Below are 10605 nucleotides of genomic sequence, written 5' to 3'. Positions count from 1 at the left end.
CTGTTTGTTCCACACATTTCGATAAAAACCACAACTTTGAAGAACATCAAAAACAACAACAGTATCATCAATTAATTTCAATCCAACTAGTACTATGATAAAAATCTTCTTACGTCAGACTGTAGAACTTGTCGATTGTATTCCTTCTCGACCATAGAGGCAATATAATCGTCGTCGTCATCATCATCATCGCAAGAATCGTAGTACTCAACCTTATGGAAATTTCTTATCGGGGCGGCGTAGGATATGCTCTCCGATTTCCGTTACTCATCCCCAAACTTTGGAACCAAGATCGCAACCTCATTCATTCTCGCCTTACAAACCCTCTAGATCTCTAACCCTAAATCTCTGCGATTTTTTTTTTCCCCTGTTCGACAAAAGAGCTCAGAGGCGACCTTCCCTTATCATTTTTACGCTTTAGACCCCTTTCTTTTTCAACTTTTCACATATAAGACACTTTACTTTTCTTAATTCTTTATCCAATTCCTGTTTCGAAAAAGGGAAACAAGGCATGAATTTACTAAAAGTGGTGAAAAATAAATTTTGTTTGTAATAAATTAAATGTCTAATTTTGATTAGTTTTCTAAATAAATCATAATTTTCGTTGATTTTTACTATTTTTTTACAATAAATTCTTTTATATGTTACTTTTCAAAAACACATCTTCATGATGTCCATTTTCAAAAATAACCCTTTTTAATATACAAAATGACTAAATTTTAAATTATAAACCTTAAATACTTAAACCTAACCCTTTAAAATTATACACTAAGGTTGTGAATGATTGTCTAGTTTGCTCCGGACCGGACTAAAGTCAGATCAATCCGCAGTAAATTCACCATTCACAATTCCAGACCAGTATGCACTATCCATACAGGTCTGCAATTGAAAAAAAACTGCGTACTATGGAAATTGCATTATTGGTCCGATTTTTTCTGTTTACTTCTTAAAACCTCCATACCAAAAGTGAAAGTTGGATTGAAACATGATTCTTAACTACTTGGATCCGAGTTCTTTGTTCTCATTGGCTAAATTTGTGTTTCTTTATACTTTTGAAAAATATGTATACATATGATCATTCATAAGTATTAAAAATCCACAAAATAAAATTCCTAAAAAAAAAAATAGAGCGACGAGAGAGAACTTTCTTCTCTTCAATCTTAGAAATTTAATTTTGTTTTGAATAAACCATTTATCTCAATAATCGAAATAATATTATTATGGGATAATCTAAATAATAGCTTTTGACTTGTAATTCTTATCTTAGAAAGCTATTTTTTTTGTTGAACTCTATGTCATGGGATAATCAAAATAATAAATTTTGATTTATAATTCTAAATACATCTTGTAATAATTATTATTAATTATGATAAAAATATTATTAAAATAATTTTAATCCTTTGTACACACCACTCCATATTATGGTCTGATTTTTACCATTCATAAAAGTATGGTATTATGAATACTGGTGTTGTGCATACCAATGTTTACTTCATACTACAGTCCATTCCACTCCATACTAAAATGTTAGTACGCATTATCTTGTATGCAGTGTATGGAGCAACCATTTAAAGCCTAAATGTAAAATAGAGAACCCAAACCTAAAAAAAAATTCTAAAAATTAATTTATCATATTATAATTGTGTAAAAGAGATCATAAATTAAAAATGTTAAAATATGTATTTTTTGAAAAGAAGTATCACAAAAGAAGTATTTCTAACAAATTCTCAAATAACAAAACGATGTTATCATAAATTATAAAATTTAATTTATGTTGTAATGGATAACTAAATCGTTAAATTGTTGTTACACATTATATAATTTAAAGTCATATTTTATTTGGCAAAAGTTCATAATTTTTTTTTTAAACTCAACAAATATTCATAATTTATTTGGAAAGTCAAATAAAATTTAGATATTTAATCTACCACAAATAAAACTCATACTTTGTCTCACCATTTTTAACAAATTTTTTTTTTTTTTTTTTTTTTTTTTTTTNTTTTTTTTTTTTTTTTTTTACATTTGTACTGTTAAAAAACTTATAAGTTTTTAGTTTTTATAGGCCATCTAGAAGGGTCTATTCTTTATAAAAAAATATGTTCAAATCACATTCGCGTAACCGCCCACACCAGTTACGTACCCCATATAAATATGAATTGAGAATTTGTGCCCTACGAACATATATAGATACTATATATATAAAGTATGATGTGAATGAACCTAGTATTTCCGTCTGAAATATCAAATGGAGAAGAAGTACTCAGTGCCGGTCCGATATTATTGGGTGCTCTACACTAAAATTAATTTTTTTTACCCAAATTTATACTAAAATCTAATTTTTGTAGCAAAAATCTATTTATTTTCTATAAAATTGAACATTTTTCAATAGACTTACTTAGATTAACCTTAAAAAAAGGTTTTAATTACTAAAGAAAAAAAAATTGGGACCTGAAGCCTTCGCTTGGGTAGATTCCCCTCTCGCCCGGCCATGGAAGTACTTATACATTAAACTAGTTATGCTCTGACTTTTCTAAAATCTACTAAATTATATCTTGTCTTTGATTTTTATTTTGGTTAGGGCAGATGGCAACTGTGACAGCTGTGGAATATGTAAAGAGAGAGGTGAAGATACTACAAGCTATATTATTACATGTTATTGAGAGGCTCTCATGGGCTTCCATTGATGTTGTTATGATAAAAGAAAAAAATTAGGTTTTGTAATACCAAATATCCAAATTACACTCTGTATTTTCTAATTAATATATATATATATATATATGTGACGTTATAATTTATAGAAAATGTATACGACAAGTAAATTTTCTTCACTTTCTAGATTGAAGAAAGAATTTGTCAACAACTTTTTCCCACTTTCAAAAACGTATCAATAATTCAGCCGCAAAGTTTTGGCTCTTTTACCATTTGCTATTTAAAATAAAATAAAAAAAACTCATCACAGAAACTATCTCATCCCATATAACCCACACAATGAACAAAGTACGACAAATGATCTTAACATAAATCAAGACCCTAAAATTCTTTAAATGCTCAAGACTTTGTGTACTTGTTTTTGTTTTTGGCAGTGCATTCAACTGGCAAACCCTTAGAAAACCGTTTCTTGTCCTTACAATAATTATAAACCATGAACTTCTTCTGAACCCATCTAAGAACTTTCTGGCTTGAAGAATCCATCCCTCTCTGCGAAAACCACTCACTAGTACCGCTCGAAGTCTTCTTATTAGTAGTAGAGGTCGTGGTTCCATTATTAGTGGACAAGCCACAAGCATTCTCGGAGTTGTAGTTCGTGAAAGATGCTACAAATGGTCCATGTTACCAGTTCGTCTTAACAAGGCCTCCTCTCGTGGCCCAATCATCTGCGTTCCATAGACTACCATACATTCTCATGGGTTGACTCTTTGGATAAGCCACACCCATTGCTTCCAAATTCTTGAATTCTCTAATTGGCTTTCCATCAACATAGAACCTATTAAGAATTTAAAAATATTCCCCATTAATGAGATATTATTATTATGTTGTGATTAGTTTTTGTTACGTACGTCTCTATATTTTATTAATTCTGTCGTTCAGAAATATTAATTGAAATTGCTTTCTGTTTTTTTAAAGCTGGCAAAAAAAAAAAAAAAAAATCATATTGATTGAAGAAGTATATTTCAATATGTAAATTTTGTCTTACTGTTACTTGAAAAATAAAAGTTATGAATCTGGTGATTTACTATATATCAATGCAGTTTGATTCGGAAAATCCAGTTCACTTTTCAGTTCGATTTCTAAAAACACTAATTATATAGTTCACATCACTTAGTGAACTTGTCAAGTTATCATTAGGATTGTGGTATATAAGCTTACACTATGTGACTCGGATTCCACAGAATAGAATAGTTGTGGAACTCAGCTGTAGGATCGAACCAAAGATAGAACTGTTGCTCTCTATCACCTTGGCCTTGAGTGTAAACATTAGTGTGAACAATGGATCTCCACTAACATTCCCCAAAAACTCGAAATCTATTTCATCCCATGTTAATCCTTGAGACTTCAACTACACACCAAAGGAACCCCCAAAAAAATCAGTCATTCAATATAATATATGGCAATAGATTTATATGTATGGATTATTGGTCTTAAATGGATTATTGGTCTTAAATGGATTTTTAAGATCAAAAGGAACGCGGATGGTTCCATCAACAAATACAAGGCGAGGTTAGTTGCAAAAGGTTATGTGCAACAATCAGGGATCGACTTTGACGAAGTATTTGCACCGGTAGCTCGACTCGAGACAATAAGACTACTTGTGGGGATTGCTGCTTCCCGCGGATGGGAAATCCACCACCTCGATGTCAAGACGGCGTTTTTGCATGGAGAGCTAAACGAAGATGTCTATGTGTCTCAACCAGAAGGCTTTGAAAAGAGGGGAGAAGAACATAAGGTTTTTAAACTTTCCAAAGCTTTATATGGGTTAAGACAGGCTCCACGAGCGTGGAACACAAAGCTTGATCAAATCTTGAGAGGTTTGAACTTCAAAAAGTGCTACAAGGAGAGTGCAGTGTATCGGAAGGCAGACAGGGAGAAGTTTCTTCTTGTAGCTGTATACGTTGACGATCTCTTTGTCACTGGGAACTCATTGGGAGTGATTCAAGAGTTCAAAGCTAGTATGGAGTCCAAGTTCTAAAGTTTCTTAAACACACTTAGCTTGTATAAAGAATAACTCTCTTTATTGATTGTTTAGAAAATCTCATAAAACTAAACAACTCACAAACTCTCTTTGTGTTTCGATATCTGTTTGATACAACCCATCAAACATATTTATAGGGAACTCGACTTAGTTCCTATTCCTATTTTGATAATGGAAAACTACTCTTTTCCTAATCCTAAATAGAACTTTCCCTTTTCTCTTAACCCAACTTGGTTAAGGAAATCGTGAGCTGAACATTCTAGAAGCTTACCCAACAATCACCCCCTTAAGCTTCGAGTCCTTCTTCGAGAGGTCTTGAACGCCGATCAAACTCCTCATTGTCTTGAACTGAATCCTTGCTAGGGCTTTTGTTAGTATGTCTGCACACTGATCTTCTCCTGGTACAAACTCTACTTCAATTTGCTCATTTTCAACACACTCTCGGATGAAATGATAACGCTTGCTGATGTGTTTGCTTCTTCCATGGAAAACGGGATTCTTAGAGAGCTCTATGGCTGACTTGTTGTCGATGTATATGGTTATCTTCTCGCAATTCTGTCCCATAAGTTCACTCATCAAGTCTTGTAGCCATATAGCTTGCTTCGCTGCTTCAGTTGCGGCCATGAACTCGGCTTCGCAGCTAGACAAAGCGACTGTTCTCAGTTTCTGTGAACACCATGTAATTGGTGTTTCTCCAAGATAGAACACATGGCCTGCAGTGCTCTTCCCATCATCAGGATCCGTGTTATGGCTACTGTCACTGTAGCCAACGATCGTTTGTGAGCCTCCACGCTTGAATACTAGACCATACGATAGAGTTCCTTGCAAATATCTCAAAATTTGCTTCAATGCTGCCACATGTGACTCTCTTGGATTTTGCATATATCTACTCACCACTCCAACTGAGAAAGCGAGATCTGGTCTTGTGTGTAGGAGATACCTTAAGCAACCGATCCTCCGGCGATAAATAGTAGCATCTTCTACCGGTTCTCCTTGTGTTTTAGACAACTTCAATCCAAACTCCATCGGAATGTGTGTCAGATTACATTGATCCAAGCCTGCTTCTTTGAGAATCCTTCGTGCATATGCTTCTTGTTTCAACTCGATGCCATCTTTTCCTTGATGTACTTCAATGCCAAGGTAGTAGGTGAGTAGTCCTAAGTCTGACATCTCGAACTTGGACTCCATACTAGCTTTGAACTCTTGAATCACTCCCAATGAGTTCCCAGTGACAAAAAGATCGTCAACGTATACAGCTACAAGATGAAACTTCTCCCTGTCTGCCTTCCGATACACTACACTCTCCTTGTAGCACTTTTTGAAGTTCAAACCTCTCAAGATTTGATCAAGCTTTGTGTTCCACGCTCGTGGAGCCTGTCTTAACCCATATAAAGCTTTGGAAAGTTTAAAAACCTTATGTTCTTCTCCCCTCTTTTCAAAGCCTTCTGATTGAGACACATAGACATCTTCGTTTAGCTCTCCATGCAAAAACGCCGTCTTGACATCGAGGTGGTGGATTTCCCATCCGCGGGAAGCAGCAATCCCCACAAGTAGTCTTATTGTCTCGAGTCGAGCTACCGGTGCAAATACTTCGTCAAAGTCGATCCCTGATTGTTGCACATAACCTTTTGCAACTAACCTCGCCTTGTATTTGTTGATGGAACCATCCGCGTTCCTTTTGATCTTAAAAATCCATTTAAGACCAATAATCTTGGAACCGTGTGGTTTTTCAACTAAGAACCAGGTCTTGTTCTTGTTAATTGATTTTATTTCTTCCACACAAGCGTTTGTCCACACCATTAGTTCCTTCGCTTCGTGATAGTTCACAGGCTCATCATTAAGTGAAAGAAGCAGCTTCTCACACTCTTTATTAGCAAGAAGAAGATAGTCATCAAGATAGCTTGGTCGGTTTATTTAACGAGCCGATCATCGAAGCTGCGGATAGCCAATTTCTTCTTGCTGAACTTGTACATTGTTCTCCTCGCCCAAGTCATTCTCGACTTCTTCTTGCTCAGAATCACTTAATGTATCACTTTCGGTTTCACCCTGTTCTTGGTTCTGTTCTTGTTCATGTTCTACATTACCAATAACTGCAGGTCCTTCTCCAACATCAATAGTTTCACCCCATCGTAGTTGAAACATTCCTGGATCCCTCATTGATCCTTGTTCTGTCTTGTTCCAGCTCCATCCCGTTCTTTCATCAAACACAACGTCGCGGCTGACAACAACCTTCCTGGTTGTTGGATCATAAAGCCGATATGCCTTGGATCCTGGCTCAATCCCAAGGTGTACTAACGGTTTTGATCGATCGTCGAGCTTCTTTTGGTTTGTAGCCTGAATTTTCGAATATGCCAAACAGCCAAACACTTTTAAATGCTCAATGTTTGGCTTCACTCCTCGTAAACACTCATATGGAGTCATACCCTCAAGCGCTCTTGTTGGTATTCGGTTGATCAGATAAGTAGCATGGCGAACTGCTTCTCCCCAAAGATAATTTGGTACCTTCATTGCCTTAATAGTGCTTCTTGTCATCTCCATTAGAGTTCTATTTCTTCTTTCCACAACACCATTTTGTTGTGGTGTGTAAGGGGCTGTGAGTTGTCTTTTGATACCGCTTGTATCACAAAACTCACTGAATTCTCCTGAAGTGAACTCTCCTCCTCTATCATTTCTTAGAGTTAAGATAGAACTCCCAATCTCCTTCTCTACCAAGCTCTTAAACACCTTGAACCTCTCAAAAGCTTCACCTTTCTCTTTTAACAAGATAGTCCACATATATCTTGAGAAATCGTCTATAATAACAAACACATATTTGTTATTAGCCAAGGTTGAAGGTGTGATAGGACCACATAAGTCAGCATGTAGAAGCTCCAATGGCTTTGAAGCTCGAAACAATGAGGCCTTGGGGAACGATTGATGAGTTTGTTTTCCAACTAAGCAAGACTCACACAATCTTTTCTCTTCTCTTATTTCCGGCAATCCTTGTACTAACTGTTGCTGGAACATCATCTTCATTGTTTTAAAACTGATATGTCCTAACCGAGCATGACACTTCCAAGCTTCATCTGCAATACTCGAATGTAGACATATTGGTCTGCCTATTTTCAGCTTAATCTTGTAGAGCCTATTTGGTGATCTTGTTACTTTCACCAACAATCTTCCAATGGGATCATGGACTGTAAGGTAGTCTTGTCTCATCCTGACGTCACAACCAACCTCTGTAGCCTGTCCTAGACTCATAATGTTGCTTTTAAGAGAGGGAATGTAGTAGATGTCTGAAACCAGAATCTGTTCACTTGTCTTACTTTGAAAAAGAATCGCTCCTTTTCCTGCAATTTCAACACAAGAACCATCACCGAACTTCACTTTTCCTTTGATGTTCTCATTGAGCTCCGAAAAATACTCTCTATGGCCAGTCATGTGGTTACTTGCCCCATTGTCAAGATATCACAACTCCTCTGCTGTGTTGCTAGTCTCATAGTTTTTCGGAATCACCTTCTCTTCATTCAAAAACACAACCTCATGCAAATAAAGAGCTGCATCCGCATTCTCTGTCTCAATTTTATTTGCTTCTTCTTGATGTTGCTGTGGTCGATCAGGACATGTAGAAGCATAGTGTCCTAGCTTATCACACCGATAACAAACCACCTTCGACCTATCCTTCTTATCCTTTGAATCATTCTGATCTCCTTGATTTGTTTGTAGTTCTTGTGTGTAGCCTCTGCCTCTGCCTCTTCCTCGTCCTCTGTTTCCTCTGCCTCCTCTGCCTCGTCCTCGGCCTCTGGAACCCCAAGTTTTTTGCGAGTTTGCAAATAACAGCTTACCCTGAGTATCTTGGTGATCCTCCTCATTAAGGATCCGCTCTTCATAGGCCTTGAGTCTTCCTATGATCTCCGCGAAGCTTGTTCTCTGTAAATCCAAAACTTGTTCAAGAGATGCTATGATCTGAATGAACTTGTTCCTTGGTAGACTATTGAGAAACTTCTTCACAAGTTTTGCTTCCTCAATTGTCTGCCCAAGAGAAGCCGCTTTTGATGCAATCTCCGATAGCTTGCTTGAAAAGCTATCTATTGTGTCTGAATCATTCATCCTGATTCTCTCAAATTCAGACATAAGAGTTTGAAGCCTTGCTTCCTTGACTCGATCTGCACCATGATGACGAGATTGGATGGCATCCCATATCCCTTTAGGAGAGTCTTGTTCACCGACTTGTAAGATAAGAGCCTCCGGGATAGCTTGAAACAATAATCCTGTCGCGATATTGTTTAGATCAGGATCCGCTGATCCTGGTTCGATTGCAGCCCATACATGATAGATCTTCAACAAGATCTTCATTCTCATTGAACACACCGTGTAGTTAGAGGAAGTTAGCATGGGGCATTGAATCGATGGTGGAGTAAACTCCTTTGGACGTGCTGAGCTTTCGTCTGCCATGACTCGGGGACGACGGCTGTACGTACGCAAGATCTTCATCTTGGTTCTTCACAGGTCACAGGTTCCAGGTTCTCCAATAACCTAACGCTCTGATACCAAATAAAGTTTCTTAAACACACTTAGCTTGTATAAAGAATAACTCTCTTTATTGATTGTTTAGAAAATCTCTCAAAACTAAACAACTCACAAACTCTCTTTGTGTTTCGATATCTGTTTGATACAACTCATCAAACATATTTATAGGGAACTCGACTTAGTTCCTATTCCTATTTTGATAATGGGAAACTACTCTTTTCCTAATCCTAAATAGAACTTTCTCTTTTCTCTTAACCCAACTTGGTTAAAGAAATCTTGAGCTGAACATTCTAGAAGCGTACCCAACAGTCGACAGAGAGATTTAGAAGAGTACCATTGTTTACAATATATCCTCTACCATCACCCCAGGTTATGTCGATGTCTTGGTTGAAATCTTTAGCGTGTACGACAAGCAATACGTTTAAACCAACAAAAAGAGATATTGACAGAACCAAAAGTGTAAGAGACACCATTTTAAGTTTTATGGTTTGCCACTTAGGGGAAGTATCTCTTCTTGAAGGTTTTAGGTGGGTTTAAGGATTTGATTTGAGTTTGAGACACTCAGACGGCTATTGATTGGTGGGGGTATTTATAGAGCATATATAATGTGGTTTTGATTCCTTAAAGATTAATAATTTATTAAATTTTACAGTCTTTATGTTTACTTTAGTTTTCTTAAAGAGAAAAAGGTAGAGTTTTAGTGTGGGTATAATGTGAGAAGCGATAACAGCCTGGAGAGCATACACCAAAACTATAGTGCGATAATGTGTTGCATCCCTAATCTTAGCCAGCCCAACTTAAACGTTTCCTCTTTTAATATAATCGATAGATTTGAAAAAGAAGAGTGAAAATCACTCTTTAAACATTCAAATTGTCATTGAGTAGCACTTTAAACCTTGACATATTTTCACTAACAATATAAATCTTTAAAATGATTTCACTAACACTTTAAACTTTAAAACAAACTTTCCTGTTTGTACCATCACGAAAGATGACAGAACATTAATATCCGTCAACGTGAAATAGTTAAACTATGCTTGTTTGATTTAAATATTTGTTTAATTAATTTAATTTAATTTAATTATTTATGACGATTGAAAAAAAAATTAAAAATACATCAAAGAAAAAAAAGTGAAGAATCAGAGGTAAGGTTAAAACATTTGACAATGTAAAATTGAAGACGACAATATATTTAGAAGATTCATTGGTAAAATTATTTTAAAGGTTTAACGTGTTAGTAAATTCATTTTAAAGGTTTATAGTGTTAGTGAAATTCTCTCGAGGTTTAAAGTGCTACTCAATAACACTTTGAAAGTTTAAAACGTGATTTTCCAAAAAAGAAAATTCAACTTTTTGGACGGTACCATTTCAATATTTCATCATAAAATTATTTATAATTATTGGCA

The sequence above is a fragment of the Camelina sativa genome, chromosome 1 (genome assembly GCF_000633955.1).
Source record: "Camelina sativa cultivar DH55 chromosome 1, Cs, whole genome shotgun sequence".
Lineage (NCBI taxonomy): Eukaryota > Viridiplantae > Streptophyta > Magnoliopsida > Brassicales > Brassicaceae > Camelina > Camelina sativa.
This window is presented reverse-complemented; position numbering follows the sequence as displayed.